The following is a 17,753-nucleotide window of genomic DNA, read 5'->3' on the forward strand; positions in this document are numbered from 1 at the left end:
TTTTATTGTAATCTTCACTTGGATTAACTAATAGATGAAAGAGACAATCTTGTCTTTGTACAGTTTTCCAAAATGCTTTGTTATTATTGTCTTTTATTTCTTTGTGATTTTCACTGGGATCAAGGCTATATTATTTTTGCTCTGAAGTTTAGTGATTGTTTTCCTGAGAAGTTATAGCAAAATAAGATCAGTTTTCTTAATTTTTTAGCTTTTAAATTTCTTGTTGTTTACTTCTTACCATTTCCCAGGTGTGCAACAAGTTGATAACTTTCTGGTTACTCCGTTTTAAGGTGGACTTATTCACTTTTGTGTTTGTTTCCACAAATGTACTTTTTTAAGATGTAATTTTACAGTTGAGCAACCATAAAACCTTTGCCTTTTTAAAGCTAAGTTCATACTCTTGCTCCAGTTTATTACATCAGGATGTTGAAGAGGAAAAGGGTAAAACAAACATGACGAAAACCCCTATCTAACAACTTACAAATACTAACCTCGCCTTCAGAGATAAGCCATTTTCAAACAAAATGATAAGTGAGCAAATGAACTTCAGCTACAAGGGAAAAAACCAGGCCTTTTGGGCTCAACGGCTATTTCTCTTAAACTACTCAAATACAGACACAATTGTCTCTGCAGTTTTCCAAAAGGTTAGAGCTGCTTAGTAATTTGAAAGACATCCATTCAGACTGCTTCCAAGCATAACTGCTCACAAAATACTACCCAACAGTGTTTTCTGACCTTATCTCAAACACATCTGGAAGGATGGAGATTACAATCTCCCATTCCAGTATGGCAAATGCTCAACCAAAAAGTTGTAGAAAGAACATAGGCTTTGAGTCAAACTGAAAAATGTTGGTTTCCTCATCAATAAAATGGAGCTTGAGAATATATTTCTTTGAGGATTGTTTGTGAATATTGAATAAAATTACTAACATGGAATGTGGCACAAAGTAGTTATTTAATAGATATCATTCCCTTTTACCTCCATTTTCACCAATCCATCCCCAATCCTTAATGCTAAGGATAACTCTATTTGCTGTTCAAATTGACACCTTTTCACTTTTCTAGAGAAGCAAAGGAAAGCTAACCACTTAACTATATTTCTTCAAATATTTTAAAGTAACTTCCCCAATTGTTTCTTTGGCTTAAGAGACTTTTTTTCCCAGTCATTTTAATAAGATCAGTTTTCTTAATTTTGTAGCTTTTTAATTTCTTGCTGTTTACTTCTTACCATTTCCGAAGTGTGGAATGAGTTGATAACTTTCTGGTTACTCTGTTTTAAGATGGACTTAGTCACTTTTGCCATTTGTTTCCACAGTTCAGGCACTTTCTCCTTGGCTCACTTCTTTCTCTCGCCTTCTTCTTTAAATAGCGTTTAGTAAATTATGAACTAATTGGAAGGTTCTTTATACTTTAACTTACGTGGAAGACTCGTTCTAAGTCAAAGAAATATATAAATTGAGGTAAACTCATGATAAATTTGTTATGAGAATGCTCTATCTGTAATCGCTGTAGTTATGGATACTAACAATTAAACTGACTTTATGATATAATCAAAAACCATATTTCATTATTTTAAGATGTACTTTTTTGCACATTTTAACAACTCTAAAACTGAGACGCATACTATAAGTAAGCAACACTATTCATGTGCAGGATATTTTTCTTTCTTACTGGTACGAAAATAATAGTGCATCTTAACAACTGGCTTTTTAGATTTGGTGAAGTATACTACAAACAATTATTTTATAGAACAAAGTGTAACATTTTGGTTCTTGTGGTAAATAAATATTTATTGAACATGAGACTCATAATATTAGAAATAAGATAAAGTAGTTAAGGGAAGTCCTTGTCTTTTCCATTAAAAAAAAAGAAAAAATTTTGTGTTACATTGAAAAAAAGAAAAAATTTTGTGTTACAGAATGATTATATATGTACATTCTCATTATATAACTAGTTCATTATAAAATTCTAATGCAGTTTTCTTTATGAATGGCTACAGGATGGAGAGTTAAACTATTGGGTCTCTGATAATGCTTGTAGAACATCTAAGGTAATATTCAAGGTAAAATTATTATGAGCCTGTATAAGATCATATAACTTACACTGGAAAGACAAGCCATCTACAAAGATGGCCAGAATTTTGCTTATGTGACCTGGTTTTATCTCAAGACTCCCAGTAACTTTAAAGCCTAGATGAAGATTTATTCCCCTTCCTTACATTTGCTCTTTAAATCCTCAGTTTCATGGGGCAAGAGTCAGACATTTTCATAAACAAAGCATAACCTAAGGTTTGGCGGAATAGAGGATTCAGGTATGGCACTGATAATTTATTTTCTGTCTTGATGAAAAATGTGTTGAGTAACAGACTAAAATATGGCATCCTGATTCATCTAGCTGATTTCATCTACTTTTCAAAATTCTATCATTTTTTGGCATTGACACAATTGCTTATCTCTGGAAAATTGGAGGGCATATGTCTTCCATGCAGGTAATTCATATATTTATAACTGAGCCATCCTCTCAGAGAGATTATTTAATTCTGCTTTCTTTCCCACACCTGTCATTCCATTGTGTATACCCTTAGTGCCTCATTTTTTTAATGCTTTAAACATTTAATTTCCAGTTAATGTGCACACTAAATTCACCCTTGAGCTGTCTAGGCTTGAATGAGGATATCATTACCATATAGTCCCCTTGGACCAGTGAATTGACAATTCTGCTCATTTTGTTACCTCTCGTGTCTTTTCTTACAGCATTTATAAATACACTGACCTGAAACCCCCCCATAGATTTCCATTTCACATCTATCCTTTTGTACACCCTCGCGCAGCACATCATTGTGGCCCAGATCTGGGAACTACTTAGCCTTCCCTAACGTCAGTAGTGTCGTGGTATATGAGATGAGTGGTCCAGGTAAGAGCTAGAGCTGGATATTCCCAACACTGTCATTGCTGAGAAAGCACAGTACAGCAGGGAGAATGGTAATATTATTACTTGCCTTGCGCCTTAATTGCATAAATGAAAAAAGAAATTTGAAATGACAGAAAACACTAATACTTAAAATTAAATTACTTAAGGTAGAATTATATCGTGCATCATTCATCTATCAAGACAATTTAATCATTACTTGGACACTGTGAAATTTCTAAATTTCTTTATTTTGGGGTAATAAGAGAAGTATTCAGATAAATAAATATATATGTATATGTACACATGCTAGAATATATTGATATATCCTGTTACCTAGAATAAGACATATGGGAACTATTAACCAAGTTGCATATAAGAGGAACAACACGAGATCAGGTTGATCTAATATTACCTCTATTGTAAGTGTTTATGTGGTTAAATACTGCTGTGGAAAGAAGGTGGTCTTTAGAGACAGATGGACATTTGATAAAATCTTAGTTTTCATGTGACTTTTGGCAAGATACTCTACTTCTCCAAGCTTCAATTTCCTTATTGTTAAAACCAGGACTATATACAGTCAGTTCTGCTGTAATGAAACATACGTGTTCATAAGAATTCATGTGCTAGGGCCCAGAAATAAACCCACACACGTATAGTCAGTTAATCTACGACAAAGGAGGCAAGAATATACAATGGAGAAAAGACAGTGTCTTTAGCAAGTGGTGTTGGGAAAGCTGGACAGACGCATGTAAATCAATGAAGTTAGAATACTCCCTCACACCATGCACAAAAGTAAACTCAAAATGGCTTAAAGACTTAAATATAAGACATGACACCATAAAACTCCTAGAAGAGAACATAGGCAAAACATGCTCTGACATAAATCGTAGCATTGTTTTCTTAGGTCAGTCTCCCAAGGCAAAAGAAGTAAAAGCAAAAATAAATAAATGGGACCTAATCAAGCTTATATGATTTTGCACAACGAAGGAAACCATAAACAAAATGAAAAGACAACCTACCGACGGACTGGGAGAAAATATTCACAAATGATGCAGCTGACAAAGGATTAACTTCCAAAACACACAAACAGCTCAGACAACTCAATATCAAAAAACCTAATAACCCAGTCAAAAAATGGGTAGAAGACCAAAACAGACATTTCTCCAAAGACAGATGGCCAACAGGCACATGAAAATATGCTCAACATTGCTAATTACCAGAGAAACGCAAATCAATCACACCGGTCAGAATGGCCTTCATCAGAAAGTCTACAAACAAATGCTGGAGAGGGTGTGGAGAAAAGGGAACCCTTCTGCACTGTTGGTGGGAATGTAAATTGATACAGCCACTATGGAGAACAGTATAGAGGTTCCTTAAAAAACTAAAAATAGAGTTACTATATGATCCAGAAATCCCACTCCTGTGAATATATCCAGAAAAGACGAAAACTCTAACAAGAAGAGATACACGCACCCCAACGTTCATAGCAGCACTATTTACAATAGCCAAGACAGAGAAGCAACCTAAGTGTCCATCAACAGATAAATGGATACAGATGTGGTGTGAATATATATATATATGCACATATACAATAGAATATTACTCAGCCATAGAAAAGAATGAAATATTGCCATTTGCTGTAACATAGATGGACCTAGAGTTTATCATACTAAGTGAAGTAAGTCAGACAGAAAGACAAATATCATACGATATCAGTTACATGTGGAATCTAAAATATGACACAAATGAACTTATTACAAAACAGAAACAGACTCACAGCATAGAAAACAATCTTATGGTTACCAAAGGGGAAGAGGGGGAGGGATAAATTAGGAGTTTGGGATTAACAGATACATACTACTATTTATAAAATAGATAAACAACAAGGACCTAATGTGTAGCACAGGGAACTATATGCAATATCCTGCAACAACCTATAATGGAAAAGAATCTGAAAAAGAACGCATATATATATGTATAACTGAATTACTTCGCTGTACATCTGAAACTAACACAACATTGTAAATCAATTATACTACAATAAAATAATTAAAAAAAATAAATGTGCTAGGCAAAATCACAATAAAAACCACCAGGCTTTTGGGAAAAATAGGTTTGGGGTATAATACTCAAAAACTTCATCAGTTACACATGAAAAAAAAATAGGAACCTAACAAATATGGTAGCAGACTTTTACACATGTTAAGTGGTTAAGAAATACATAAATACTAAAATAAAATAATATTTTATCTTAAAAATACCTGAAGTTTACTTGTAGAAATGGGAATCAGGAGGGTTGTGAGTTGTTGTCAAGTGGTAGAAGGAGAGTAATCTGAAATCAGAAGGAAAGTTGTAACATGAACGGAGGATGAGTGTGAGTTGAAGTAGCTGGTAGGTGTTGGAGGTGTTTGTATGTTTCAGTATTCCAACCCAGTTCAGTTCAGTGGGGTGTAGTTACTGCATTCATGTAGTAATTCCTGCAGACAAGATTGCACATAAGCATATTCTGTCCTTGTCTTTTTGACCTCACACACTTGAAGCACTTGCTTCCCTTGGTCTGGTAGTCAGTCTCCTAGGTGGTCCCCAATGATCTCCACCTCTTGGTATTTACACCTTTGTGTAGTCTACATTCACACTGTACCAGGGATTGGTCTGGGTGACCAATAAAATACAGTAGAGTGATGGTGTGCCACTTCTGAGATTAGCTCATAAAACACTGCAGCTTCTGTCTTGAGCTCCCCTTTCTTCCATCATTAACTGTGGGGGAAGCCAGATATAGTATGGGGACACTCAGGGATGCTATAGAGAGGTCCATGTGATGAGGAACTGAGGTCTCCTGCCTACATCCACCTGAGTGATCATGGAGTGAATCTCCAGACTTCAAACGACTGCAGTCTCAGCTGACAGCTTGACTGCAACTTCATTAGAGACCCTAAGCCAGACCCATCCAGATAACCCCTCCCAGATTCCTGACCCACGCCACTGTGAAATAGTGTCTGTTGTTTAAAGCTGTTAAATTTTGTTATGCAGAGAACTAATACACTTGATTTCATTTATTTCGTACCTCCCTGGCTGTTCTTTCTCAATCTCCTTACTGGTTCCTCCTCCTCTTTTAACAAATCTATAACGGTTGAAATCCTTTGGGGTTCAGTCCTGGGTCATCTCTTGTCTCTCTATATCTGTCATACTATGATTTTAAGTATCATCTTTGTGCTTTATCTCTAAGCTGGAATTCTCCTTTGAACCATAGACCCACATATTCAACTTCATATCTTGCCTTTCTACTTGGATGTTTCACAGACATCTCAAACCTAACATATTAAAAATGGAATTCCTAATTTCCTTTCTTTCTCCCAACCTGTTCATTCTTTCCTTCCCTATCATTCTCTCCAATCTTCCCAATTATTATAATGGTATCAAAATCTAGTTAATTAAGGCCAAAACCTAGATACCAACACTAATTCCTCTTTCTCTAAACTCCTAATCCAATAAAGCAGAAAGATCTGTCTGTCCGTTTCCAAAATAGATTTACAGTTATTTACATTTTCCTTTTCTCACAATGATCATTGTTACCTCACCTAAACTACTAAAACAGCCTCCTAACTGGTCTCCCTGCCCACTGTCAATCCATTTCTCAGAGATAGCAGCTTGAATGATCTTTTTCAAATAAATCATGTCATACCTCTGATTACAATCTTTCTATAACTTTCTACTGCAGTTGGAATGAAATCCAAACCACTTATGTAGTTTATAGGCTTTGCATGACCTGCCCTTATCTATTTACCCTCATCCTGAACCACCTTCCTCCTGATTCATTATGCTCACTACCATTTTTTCCATTCCAGAAACATAAGGAGATCTTTTCTGCTCCAGGTATTTTGCACAGGTCAGTTTCTCTAACTGGAATATTCTTCCTCCTATTTTTCCTACTCCTTATCTTTTAGTTCTTCCCTTAAATCTTGTCTCCTCACGAGGACTTTCCCAATGAAGTATCCTCTCTAAAGTAAGTCTCCCTCTCATATTCTCTGTCACTTCCTTACCAGTATCAGACCTTGTATTATGTCTGTTTCCGTGTGTTCTGTCTGTTCCACTTATTAGAGTGACAGCCTCCTGGAGAGCAGTGTCAATGTTAGTCTTTATCACCACTCTGTCCCAAGCACCTGGCTCAGTGTCTGTACACTGCACATACTTCATTTTCATGTGTTAAATGAATGGATGAATGAATGAATGAATGAATAAGTATGTGGTGAAATCCCACCAATTCTTTAAAAGCTAGGCCTTCCCTCTTTCACCACTGGCACTTCTCCCATGAAGTTCCTTTTGTTTCCTTTGTTTAGAGAGTTATGCCCTATTTCTTCTAGATTTTGAGTTCCAACAGAGAAGTAGCAACAATGTCTTATTCCCATGATATCTGGACTATTATAGGTACTCAGTAAATCAGTGGTTCTCAGATTTCAATGTGTGTGCCTGCCCTCACAGATTCTGCCTTAGTAAGTGTGAACTGAAATTCAGTAAGTGTGGGTAGTGGTCTATTTTTAAAATTAGCAACCCAGGTTATTCTTGTATCACACTTTGAGAAAAAAATGGTACTGCCTGTCAATATCTGTGGTGACTCCTTCTCTACACCAGGCTTAATTTTTAGTTCTCATAAGCAATGAGGGTGAAATTTCAACACCCCAAGAAGTCTGGAGAGCAAAGGGTTTTTGTCCCCCTCCCCCAATGTAATATTTCACCATTTTGGGATATCACCATATTTTTTGAGCCCTCTGTCTATGTAGTTTTAGCCCTCTGCTTGTGAGGTCAATTGATTTTTTTTTAAATTGTGTGTGTAGAACTGAGAATTTAGACCTTTTAGGGGACAGACACAGAAATATTTGTCTGCAGTTGTGTAGACAACTGCTTTAAAAGAAAGAGATGCTCTGCTCCTCTTATAACCTCTCTCAAGGGAGAAATGATTTTTGGTGACGAATCTAATCATAATTCCATTCCCACATTTTAAGTAGATTTTCCTCTCTGCTCTTTAGTAGTTACATTAAATAGCCAGCTGGCATAATTTTGGGGCAAAGATTTCTTATGAAAACTTTGAAAGTATTACATATTCCATTTGTTGCAATAATCTTTGTGAGAAAGATGCACATTAATCTTGGTGGGACTTAGGAACAATGGTTAACAGTTGCACTTTGATATTTTAACTTTTTTTCAGAAAGGAGAAATGAATATTAAGGAACAATACTGTAATACATAATTCTTTTTTTTTATTTTTATTTTTTATTTTTGGCTGCATTGGGTCTTCATTGCTGCATGCGAGCTTTCTCCAGTTGTGGCGAGCGGGGGCTACTCTTCATTCCGGTGCGCGGTCTTCTCATTGCGGTGGCTTCTCTTGTTGTGGAGCACTGGCTCTAGGTGCGCGGGCTTCAGTAGTTGTGGCTCGCAGGCTCAGTAGTTGTGGCTCACGGGCCCAGTTGCTCCACGGCATGTGGGATCTTCCCAGACCAGGGCTTGAACCCGAGTCCCCTGAATTGGCAGGTGGATTCTCAACCACTGCGTCACCAGGGAAGTCCTTTTTTTTTTTTTTAACTATTTATTAGCTTAGTAAATTTTCACAATCACTTTTAAGTTAATTTATTTTTTATTTATTTATTTTTGGCTGTGTTGGGTCTTTGTTTCTGTGCGAGGGCTTTCTCCAGTTGCGGCGAGCGGGGGCCGCTCTTCATCGCGGTGCGCGGGCCTCTCACTATCGCGGCCTCTCTTGTTGCGGAGCACAGGCTCCAGACGCGCAGGCTCAGTAATTGTGGTTCACGGGCCCAGTTGCTCCGTGGCATGTGGGATCTTCCCAGACCAGGGCTCGAACCCATGTCCCCTGCATTAGCAGGCAGATTCTCAACCACTGCGCCAACAGGGAAGCCCAATAATTCTTGAATAAATAATTTTTGTAATTTTAAATCTTGGGGGAAAACAACAAACTTTCACATTCTTAGTAGGCAAAAGAGGATAGAAAGAGTGGGGGATGGAAAACCCAGTCAACTTGTGTTCACCAGTAGGAACTGAAATAGATTAGGCAAGGGGAAACATTTATTTCAATAGTACAAATAGGGAAAACTGCCAGACCATTTGGGAAAATGTCTTCATAAACAGAAACTGCCTCTACTCAGAGTATGCAATTGAGGATTCTTGTTTGTGAGCAACAGAAACCAACTCTGGTTAACTCACTCAGAAAAGAAATTTACTGAAAGACATCAGCTAGCTCAAAGTACAATGCACATTTTACCACAACTAAAGAAAAAAAAAAAAAAAGGAATCAATGCAAAGCCTCGGGAAGGATAGGAACAGAGGAGGCAGCAGAAACGATAGCCAACCCCCTCCCCCCAGCCCGCCCCCAGTCTTAATGGAACCTCTGTTGGCCCCGTTTCCTCTTTTGTCTGCTTCTCACTACTGTTGTTGGGTTAGCAACGTCACTATTCTCAGGGAGTGAGGAGACAGGGACTCCAAATCCCCCCTCAACTTTAATTTCCCCAAATAAGAAAACAGTTCCGATATTGTTCAGCCTAAAAACACAAACGAAATAAAACAAGCAAAACTAGTAGAATGAGGGAGTTTGCCTTAGTGGCCTAGCCTTCCAACCCCATTTTCATTCCTATCTTCTTTGTCCTTTTCAGACATCAAGTCTTTTCCCGTTCTCCCTTTCAATTATCTTAAACAAAACAAACCAAAACCAAAACCCTAAGGAAAGAGTTTTATAAATATATTTGCGGTAAATTGTCAATAACTTATAAGTTAAAATTAGTTTACTAATTTATTAGATGTAAAATATTTCAGTATTCCTTTTGTGTGCATTTATCTTTTTTTTTGTTAAGTGACCTTTTATTTACTAATTACTTTTAATTCATTTGTTTTTATTTTGTCTGTGTCGGGGTTTAGTTGCGGCATGCAGGATCTTTCGTTGCAGTGTGGGCTCTCTGTTGTGGTGCGTGGGCTTCTCTATAGTGGCGGAATGGAGGTTTTCTCTCTAGTTGTAGCACGAGGGCTCCAGAGCTCATGGGTTCTGCAGTTTGAAGCACTCGAGCTCGGTAGTTGTGGCGCGGGGGCTTAGCTGCCCGGAGGCATGTGGGATCTTAGTTCCCCTACAGGTATAGAACCTGCATCCGCTGCATTGGAAGGCGGATTCTTTAACACTGGACCACCAGGGAAGGCCTGCATTTATCTTATTAATAAGGTTAGTCATTAGTTTACAATTTATATTTCTTCTTGGAACAATTTTCTATTTTTATTCAATGTCTTTTTGTTAAATGGGCTCTTGATTTTCCCTGTATGTTTCTCTCCACATTATTTGTATTTTCAACAGGAAACAAGAGAATGGAGCAAAGAATGCAACTGTAATGGTGGAATTTCAGGTTTTGAAAGTAAAATAAGACAATACAGTGAAGTACATAAAACATGATCTAAATTCAAGATCCTCTAATTTTGGTGGTTGGTAAAAGCAAGTATCACAAATCAAATGGACTTAATTCAAGGGAAGCCCGGACTGCTTTTTTTTTTTTTTTTGGACTGCTTTTTATTAAAGGATTTGTTCCAATGTGTCTTGTCTCCTTTGTTATTACCTCAGGTTATTTGAAAGCACAGTTATACTACCTCAGATTGAAAGGTGACTTCATTTTCAATGCATTTGCAATAGAATTGCAGAGAAAGGCTTAAGATAATATCCTAGCTTGCAAAGCACTCCTATCAGATTTTTGTGTATTTTGAAAAAATGGATAAGGGCTTTTAGCCCTAAGGGGTCCCCCCTCCCCCTCCTTTACCTGCAGAATAGTAGAGTTTTGTATTGAGCCATCAATGGTTAGGTTTTCTTTTTTTTTTTCTTTTAATATAGTTTATCCATTCAACATATATTTACTGAGCACCTACTAAATGCTTGGGACTTATCAGTGCACCACATAGGCCAAAGATTACTGTTTCCACATTCTGGTGGTGGTGATGGGGTGAGGGGCAGGCTGTACAACAAGAGAAAACTGAGAATACATCCCATGAAAATCACGTATTTTTTCCAGCTGAGCTGGTATATTGGATTATGAGGAGAGAACGCCCTAAATACAGTGTTAAATTCACAACGAGGGCCCAATACTGGACTGCATTTAACTGACAGAAGACTGGTTGTTAATTACAACTTTGAAATCCTTTAAGGCAGTTTACGTGCCTGAAGAACAAAGTTATAACGATTTTAGGCCCTAAGGAAGTAAGTGCAGCAAAGTATTAATAGAAAACGTGCTACATGGCTCCTGCTGAAATTCTATCCAAATCAAATGTGGCTTGCCTATTTATAACCTGATTTATATTTTTGGCAGATTAGGCTGTGTTTCTCGGCCAGCACAACTGATCGTTAAGCTTCCTGCTCTGCTTTATTTTCATGCTCATGGCAGCGTCCCTAGGTTCCGAAGTGGTAATGCTTTAACCACGTCCGAGAAAAAGCAGCATCCTCTGACGCTAAACCGCCAAGAAGCCTAAGCCGCTTCGGAGCACTGCGGCGTGAACTCCGCTACGGGTGGTAGAGTGGGTGTGATGCCACTCAAAAAAGGGACTTAGATCGTGGCCATTTTTCTACTTTCTAAGTGCGTCTGGCATATTGTCTATCAAAGCAAAAGCAGCACTTCCTGGTTTCCAGTTGGCGTCGGAGAAGAAACGCGGCGCTTCCTGGCGTAGAGACGCAGTGTGCGAACAGAGCAGCCCCTTGCGTCCGCGTCTTTTCCTCAGTGTGAGATTATCTTTTTGTTTCTGGCCTGGTCTGAGTTGGCCCCACAGAAAGCATGGACCAGACGAGCAAAAAGTGGGGGCGACAGAAAAGGCCGGAGGGTTCCCTCAACGCAAGGCAGAGAGGCCAGCGTACCCAAGCGTGTGGACCGCCGACCTCAGGGCCGAGCGAAAAGGCCCCGCCCGCTGTCTACCGCCACCCTGGCGGAGGCGGCTGCTGAAGGCCGGAAGGCGGGGCCGCCAGATCATCGCGCGAGACTAGCCACGCGACTTCCCAGAAAGCCTCAGGAAACATCTTTTTAGCGGCCAGGGAGCCGGTTTAGGGCGGAGGGGTGGGCGGGGCCTGCCCATATATTTAGCGGCACCGGAGGCCACGCCCCAAATCGGAAGTGACGGAGAGGAGCTCGCGCGTTGAAGATACCTCTATGGTTTTCCTCCTGTGCTTGAGTCGGGAAATGGCCGCGGTGTAGTTACAAGGGAGATAAGTCCCGGGAACCGTGCTTCGGCGTGTCAGGTAGGCCTTGCGTTGCATTCAAATCACTCAAAGGGCAGTGTATGTCGAGGAGGAGTGAATATTGTTGAATCTTTTGTTGGTAGTGGCGGGTTGGCGGCGACAGGAGAACCCAGGAGACGTTGCGCCGTTATTTATGCGTTTCCCGGTCAGCTTCCCTCAGGTTTTCGAGGCACTACGGCCCGAAAAGGTGGGGGTGGGGTGAGCAGCGAGAACGGTGTGCGCGCGCGCGCGCGCGCGGCTCCGAGCCTGGCTCGAAACCCACAGACCGCGCGGCCTTCTCATGCGCTTGCGCAGATCTCTCTCTTCAACCCTTCCCCCATTTCCTCAGCCCGGACCTCTGCGCGCGCCCGACTTAACGCTCGCCTCGCGCACGCGCGTTTCCTCCTCCCTCCCTCCGCCGCCTACGGCCCCTGAGGCGGCCCGAAGTACAACTTGCGTTCGCCTCTCCTTCGCTGGAATCGCCACCTTTCTTCCCGGCCTTTGGGGCTTTGATAGGATCACTGACGTACAGCATAGTGCCTTGGGTAGGTTAGCTAACCCCTTTCCGCGTCGTTTGAACTCCTTTTCCCCGGCTTCACGCTCCCAGTCGGTTTACGCCGTATTTTGGTTACCCTACTTTGTCTTAGGATCCTGTTCCGTTCTTCAGACCCCGGCATCCGCCTCCGGCCTTCGGGGTTGCGGGAAAATTGTCTTCGGGGCTAATCTAATCGCGTCCCCCTGGTAACTCTGCTTTGAAGCGAAAGTGCACTCTTGACTGTAGGAGTTGGTGCCTATTCACGGTTTCCTAGTTTGGGCAGCGGGCCTTAGTCGATGGAACGGCCCCGCCACCCCCGGGCCTAAAGGGCAGTTGTGTAGTACCCGCGAAGCCACGTCCTTTCTGCGAGAGTTTCAGCCCCTTGTACCTCGTTAGAAATGTTGCAGCCGTGATTGGTACAGTTGGTGGTATACATGGAGGGGAGTGGTGAGTTGAGGTTAAGGACTTTGCCCTCATTTTAAGTCCGTAGTTGGCTTTATTTACTTGTAAGGTTTATCTCGTCAGAATCAAGCAGCAGTACTGGCAGCTACTTTTCGACGTCAAAAATTTTTTTTAATAAAGCATTTTAGAATTGAAAAAACAGACTAAAGTTGGAGGCAGATATGACCAAAAATGATGTACAGAGATCAGCTGCTTCAGACTTGTAGCTCTTTGCAGCAGCGCCTTTAAAATTTTTTTGGTATTAAAAAGCAAAACAGAATTTCTTATCTCTCAATGTGAATTTTCCTTCCGATTGGACTGTAGTTGAAAAGAAGGGTTGGGCTGCAGGTCAGACAATAAAGAACCTTTACATAGGAAAAACCACTACCAGTTTATTTGCATTATTATGTGATCCTAGCCAATTTAGGGTAAGTAATCGAATCGAAGGATCTCACTTTAGGTGAACAACCTAAATAAAGCCTGTTTACTGATGGCAGTTAGCTTTTTTTTAAAAAATACCACACTTTCACTGATACATTGTGGTAAACATTGAAATCCCCCTTGATTCAGATAATTAAAATGGTGGCAAAGGAAATTTTTTAGGTAGAGCTGATTCTTGACTTGGAAGAACAATAGTATTTTAGGACTTGGAAATAGACCTGTAAAAACTTGTCACTTGGTAGGCTCAGGTCTAGTTGAGTTTATTGAATGACTTATGTGGGCAGCTACCTGTACTAGATTAACTATGTGAGTCACGACTTACAGAAACGAAGAAAGTCGTTTCAGTTCTGCATAAAGCTTTGGATTGGGAGTTTCCAGAAGCTACATTCAAAATCATTAGTTGACCACTAGCTGAATTCTACTGTGTAATTTACAGTGATTTATTAAATAACAAGAAGTAGGTAAGGGAATCAAGAAGTCCAAGTTATCTCTGGGTAGTAAGTGTAAATGTTTAGGTTATAGTTGTAGGTTAGGAATTTGTTCATTTTTCAACTCCAGTTTCTTAAACAGTGGTCATCAATATTACGTCGGAGTCTTAAGTATTTAATGTTTTATTTGTCCCCAGGGCTGGAAAAAAACAATCTACAAACATTAATGTAGTAATAATACAGGCCTACATTTGTGTGTTATTTTGGAATTTTCAAACACTTCAATTTTACTTGATCCAGTATTTCTCCTTATACTAGGTGGAGGCCAAAAAAGGTAGAAAACTTTTTAGGGCTACATGAACCAGGGATTGGCACACTCTGGTCTAGAATGAAGGTATTCTTTCTTTTTCTCAGTTCTATGCGTTTTTGTTTTTGTTTTTTTTAAAGCAGGCTGACAAGGAGCTGGACAAAGAACTAAAAATTTGCAGCTAAACCTATCATTTTTTAAAGCTTTTACTTGTGGAAATTTTCAAGCACAAAGTCGAGAGAATAGTGAACTGTTATCATCCAGGTTTAATAATTACCAGCATTTACCAATTTTAATATTATTTGTTTTTCTGTTTTTAAAAAATTTTTATTTTATATTGGCATATAGGTGATTAACTGTTGTGTTTCAGGTGTACAGCAAAGTGATTCAGTTATACATATACATATATCTATTCTTCAAATTCATTTTTTCTGGAGTGTTTTAAAGCAAAATTCCTTTTTTATAATGCTGGTTAATGCCATATCAAAAATATCAAACTTAAATATAGTAATCATTTGAAGCAAAATTAATAAACTGCAGTTAAGACTGTCACAGACCAGGTTTACCAATAATGATAGTTAACATTTGAGTGCATACCATGTGCCAAACTTTAAGTTGCTTACATTTATTAGTTCAATTTGTTAATTTTAAACCTATGAGTAAGTATCGTAATTAACCTTATTTTATAAATGTGGAAACTGAAGCTGGAAGAGATTAAGGTAATTTGTCCAGTGTTGGACAGCTAGTTATTGGTCAAGTCAGAATTTTGAACCTAGTCAGTTGGAGTAAGAGTCATGGGATATTAATTTTAGGATTATTAAAGATGTGAATAGCAATAATTTGTTTACAAAAATCTGGAGCTCAAATTCCCTGAGTATGCTAAAATTAAGATGGCTCAAGTATGCTTGATAGGGTAACCTAAAGAATCTCTTCTGGAGGAGCTTCAACTTGTGTATTTTGTTGAGCCCAGTTGTCTTTGTGCTTTCCATCACTTGTGTTCTAGCTGATCATTATGTATTATTCTATAAACGATAAACTCTGTTAAGATATCTAAGAACTTTTATTTATTTTTGGACCTGCTCCATGGCTTGAGGGATCTCAGTTCCCTGACCAGGGATTGAACTGGGCCACATCAGTGAAAGCCCAGAATCCTAACCACTAGGCCACCAGGGAACTCTCTTTAAGAACTTTATTTAAAAAAATAAAGCCTGACTCATTCTCTTGTGTTAACTGGTTGGTGAATCATTTGGATAAAGGTGCATGAAGCACTTTATTCTCTGTTTTTACAGTGTGTTAGTAAGTGATCTTGTTTAGAATAGAGGGAAGATTGATTTGACATTTTGAGTTATATGTGTAGGTTATGGCCACGTCAGGCATCTGTCAGGGTATCGGAGAGAGCACAGGAGATCTTGGTCAAATTCTGGATTAACTTTTTTTTTTTTTTTAATTTTAGTTATTTATTTATTTTTGGCTGTGTTGGGTCTTTGTTTCTGTGCGTGGGCTTTCTCTAGTTGCGGCGAGCGGGGGCCACTCTTCATCGCGGTGCGCGGGCCTCTCACTATCGCGGCCCCTCTTGTTGCGGAGCACAGGCTCCAGACGCGCAGGCTCAGTAGTTGTGGCTCACGGGCCTAGTCGCTCCGCGGCATGTGGGATCTTCCCAGACCAGGGCTCGAACCCGTGTCCCCTGCATTGGCAGGCAGATTCTCAACCACTGCGCCACCAGGGAAGCCCTGGATTAACTTTTTACAGTCTGTGACCATGGGCAGCCTAAAAGGGCAAACAAATATCCTGTTTTTGTCCCCAAATTTGCATTTCTTCCAGATACTTGAGCCCAAAACTTAGAATTTAGGGGTACCGTTGATTTTTCTTTTTCTTTTTTTTCTTTTTTTCCAATTCCCTGTGCTTCATACCACTAACAATCTGTGAGCAAATACTGTTGACTCTATGTACTTCCAAACCAGATTCTGGATTTGCCTCTTTTTTCTTTCTTTATTGCTACCACTTTATCCAGGCAACCATTATATTGAACTTCAACCTTCTAGTTTGTCTCCGTGTTGTTCTCTCCAAGTTGTTCATGCTCTACCCAGCAGCCATCTTAAATAATATGGTGTGACTTCCCTGATCAGACTTTCCAGGGTCTTCCCATTACAGTTAGAATAAAATCTAGACTCTTTACTCTGGCCTACTTATTGGATGCTATTTGATTTGGTCTTTTCCTGTCTCCCCTGTTTTATCTTATACCCTCTCCTTGATCACAGCGCCTGAACCTTCTTGCTGGTCTTTTTGTCCTGAATTTGCTACGTTTGTGTCCTTTGCCTAGAATGCTTTTCTTTTCTTGGGTCTTTGCAATGTTCCTTGTCTAAGCTTAGCTTAACTGTTACCTCTTTAAATACGGTTCAAGGACCCACCGTAGTAGTCCTGCTCTTTGCCTCTTGACACATCACTTTTTTGTTTTCTCTCTTCCCCTAGCTTGAACGTAAGCTCCAAGAGAGTAGGGAACTTAATGTCTCACTTACAGTGCTATATTTCCTACACTAGAATAGTTGTGCCTGGCTTGTGATAGGCACCTTTGTTGTAAATTCATATGAATTTTGAAAGCTTAAATTCATCTGAAAGATGGAGTTAAATATGTAGTTTATAAGATTATGAGGATTAAATCAGGTGATTTTATTTAAAGTCACCTAGCACAATTCTGGGCACATGGTTGGTAGTTAGTTTAATTTGCTGTAATTTGTTGATTTCTGTTCCTCTTTAGTTTTTGGGAGGGCAGGGACCTTTTACAGTTATGTCTCCCATAATATTTAGCACAGTGCTTTTGTACATAGGTTTCATTAAAAAAAAAAAAAATAGAGGAGCAGATTACAGTCTTTGTACTGTCTTAAGTATTAATATATTATTAAATATCAATATAATCTACATTATATATTAAGTATATTGTGTGACATTTTATATATGATCATTGAGTTCTTGGTATGAATATTTCAGAATATATTCATAGATTGTGAACAAGAATGTATATCTAATCTACTAGTCTAACAGCCTACAGCCCCTTCTTCCTCACTGCTATTTCTAGTGTATATTTTCTTGGAACTTCAGAAAATCATCACTTGGAGTAAAGAGAGATTTGGCAGTTGGTTCTTCTCTGGATATATAGAAATTAAAATTAGCCTTTTAGAATTGTTTGGGGGAAGTGTTAGCTAAAATGAGCCTTGTATCACTTCCAGCAGTGAATCAGTAGTATTGGACTTCTAGGTCAGCATAAAGTTTCATAACAACGCACCAATTTAGATGATGAGAGTTTTCCTCTGCCCACTTAGGGGATTTGATATTTTTAAAACTAAACATGCAAGGACTTTAGAAATCTTTTTGTTTCTGTATCCATGACCTTTTGTTTTTGCTAATTTTTATTTTGGTGTATTTCCCTTAATTGCTAAGTTCCTATTCCTCCTTCCTATC

The 17,753-nt window shown here is 39.1% G+C and overlaps 1 protein-coding gene across 5 annotated transcripts in view; it reads left to right on the top strand.

The window, feature by feature from the left end:
- Positions 1 to 12,030: 12,030 nt before the first annotated feature.
- The window catches only part of BCLAF1 (BCL2 associated transcription factor 1), a 30,608-nt gene continuing 24,885 nt past the window's right edge, over positions 12,031 to 17,753 (top strand). For 3 of the 5 annotated variants that reach the window (XR_009506143.1, XM_059941131.1, XM_059941132.1), the window contains exon 1: positions 12,031 to 12,166. The gene's annotated coding sequence lies outside the window, so the exon portion shown is untranslated. The remainder of the gene's footprint in view (positions 12,167 to 17,753) is intronic. The other 2 variants (XM_059941129.1, XM_059941130.1) reach the window with 1 other exon arrangement.

The sequence above is a fragment of the Balaenoptera ricei genome, chromosome 12 (genome assembly GCF_028023285.1).
Source record: "Balaenoptera ricei isolate mBalRic1 chromosome 12, mBalRic1.hap2, whole genome shotgun sequence".
NCBI lineage: Eukaryota > Metazoa > Chordata > Mammalia > Artiodactyla > Balaenopteridae > Balaenoptera > Balaenoptera ricei.